Below are 3092 nucleotides of genomic sequence, written 5' to 3'. Positions count from 1 at the left end.
TTGTATTCCCTCCTGAAAACATTTGAAAAACAAGAAGAAAGAGTAGGGGTATGAACTCACCGGTTGAGGAACGTGTCGGTTCGGATACTAAGTGTCGGTTCGGGGCTTGATAACGCGCGAGATTTCTTGATGAATTGGAGCCTGAATTTGATGATTTTGGACCTAAATCTTTGGTTTGAGGAGAGAGGTTAGAGAGAGAGTAGTGAGAGAGTGCCAAAAGCTTCAAATTGAAGTCTTTTGGGCTTTAAATAGGGTCTAACTTCGGGACACGGTGGAATTCTACCCGATACCGACGTTAGACGTGGCTTTTGGTCGCACCCGATTAAGTTGACGAAACCCGATATGGTCGATTCTAAAATTTTTCCGATTATAAGAATGGAGTGTCATTATGAGTTCTAAACGCGTTAGGACACCCATTAAGTCATAATAACAATCTCAATTTAATGACTTAATTTAATAGCGTAAACGGAAACGAATTTAAAAACGACGAATGTATTAACGAAAAGGGTTACAAATGATGGGACGAACTTCGGGTTGTCACATCCATGAACGCAGCAGGAGCATTGGTGAGCCCAAACGGCATCACCACGAACTCATAATGGCCATAACGCGTCCGAAACGCGGTCTTCTGCACATACTCCTCTCTGACCCTCATCTGATGATAACTTGAACGCAAATCGATCTTGGAGAACCAAGATGCTCCCCGTAACTGATCAAAGAGGTCGTCAATCCTCGAGAGTGGGTAACGGTTCTTCACCGTTACCTTGTTCAGCTCCCGGTAATCTATACACATCCGATGCGACCCGTCCTTTTTTTTTCACAAATAGGATCGGGGCTCCCCAGGGTGAACTGCTTGGTCTAATGAATCCCTTGTCTAATAGCTCCTGTAGCTGTGTAGACAACTCCTGCATCTCAAGAGGAGCCAACCAATATGGTGCCTTGGCTATCAGAGCCGCACCAGTTACTAGGTCGATCCTAAACTCTACCTGACGCTCCGGAGGTATTCCAGGAAGCTCCTCCGGGAACACATCAGTGTATTCTCGCACCACTGGAACCTCGCTCACCGTCGCCTTACCGGCCTCTCGGGTATCCATAACATACGCGACAAATCCCACGCAACCCTGCTGAAGGTAGCGCCTGGCTCTCGCTGCTGAACATACTGTGGGTCCATGCAACGGCCTCTCGCCATGGATCACCAACTCTCCCCCACTAGGGGTCCTGATCCGCACTAGCTGCTGTGCGCAATCTATCACCGCCCCATTAGGGCTCAACCAATCCATGCCTATAATCACTTTGTTCCCACGCAACGGAATGGGAACCAAATCCACCAAGTAGCACTCCTCAAACAACCTTATAACACAATCTATGAACACTGTTGATGCTCGCACTGATCGGTCATCGGCAATCTCTACCTCTAAAGGGCAATCCAACATGCCCGAAGACTCGGTAAACTTCTTGCTAAGCGCAAGAGAGACAAATGATCGGGTGGCACCTGAGTCGAACAACACCTGAACTGGGATACCGTTCACATGGAATGATCCTAACGCACATATACAGAGCACATATCAATATCATAACATCATAAAAATAAAATAGAGGGAAAGAATCATACCCGTCACCACATCGGGTGCGGCGCGAACCTCCTTGGTAGTCAGCTGAAACGCCCGGCTCCTCACCACTGGAGCCTCTACCTTGCCCTGCCGGACATCAGTGATCCGCAGGGTCGCTGGAGCTAGCGCCTTCGCTAGAGTTGTTGCTGTCAACTGAGGGCAATTGGCCCTCTTGTGGCCCCTCTGGTTGCAGTGGAAACATATCAACTTAAACATCTGTATCACAGGTGCAGGGGCTGTACAATCCCTGCTGAAGTGCCCTGACTTGCCTCACTTATAGCAGCCTGACTACCCCAACTTGCATGCCCCCTCTTGCATCTTGCCGCATTTACTGCAGCGGCCCCGCCCCTGTTGGCCTTTCGGCCCCACATCTGGTCCCTTAGGCTTCTTCCCCGAAGCCCCCATAACATGCCCCTCTTCCTCCTTCCTCTTCCGGATGTGCTCCAGATCTATCTCCCTCTCCCTTGCCCTGGCAATCATAGAGTCCAGAGTAGGGCAAGCTGAAAAACTAACATGCTCCCGAATATCGGCTCGTAGCATATCATGATAGTGGGTCCTCCTCATGTCCTCATCACCCGTGTACTGGGGCACCAACAATGCCCTCTCCCGGAACTTGGCGGTGATCTCCGCCACAGTCTCTGTCATCTGTCTCATGTCTAAAAACTCCCTGGCTAGCTGTTGAAGCTCGACAGTCAGCGCACACTCTGCCCTGAACCTGGTCACAAAGTCCGTCCAGGTCATAGCCTCGACAGTCGAGGCTCCCAACGAGTCACCAACAGACTCCCACCAATCCCTAGCTCGATCTCTCAAACATCCTGCTGCAAATCTCACTTTCGACCCTTCAGGGTAGAAGCTAGTCAGCTATGCAGACTCAATGTCTGCAATCCATCGCCTGACTACTATGGGGTCCTTCGCCCCGTGAAAATCCGGCGCACCGCTGCCCCTAAAGTCCTTAAAGGACAGCGTGCGAGATCCTTCGTCAACTCGACTATCCTTTCCTTGATCGACCCGAAGATAATGGGGGTCGACTCAAGGATACCCCTGGTGATCTCTGACGCGATGAACTCACGTAGTCCCTCATCTACTGGCTTGGAACCTGATCCCGAACCCGATCCCTCTCCTGAACTGCCAACTGTCAGCCTCGATCGTAGTACCACCATTTTGCAATACATAAATAACACCCGTTAGTGATACTAATACCCCTTGAGGGATCACACCCACAATAAGTTCCTCAGTCTCGTCTCGGCCTTCCTTAGTTCAGGTACGGATCCTCTGCTTTCACTAGTAAGGGCCCATACTACCTTCCACATCTATCCGTACCTTCTTCAAGGACTTCCTTGACTCCACCAGATCCCTTTCACTACTGCTAGTCACTACTATACTCATCCCAGGCTTGCCCTAGGGAAATCTCTGACTCTACCCTACCCAGTCCTCAGCTGCTGAAGGCCTCCTTGTAATGCCAATTAGCCATTACCTGAATAC

The sequence above is a fragment of the Lactuca serriola genome, chromosome 5, assembly GCF_051521515.1.
Source record: "Lactuca serriola cultivar US96UC23 chromosome 5, Lser_US96UC23_V15, whole genome shotgun sequence".
NCBI lineage: Eukaryota > Viridiplantae > Streptophyta > Magnoliopsida > Asterales > Asteraceae > Lactuca > Lactuca serriola.
This window is presented reverse-complemented; position numbering follows the sequence as displayed.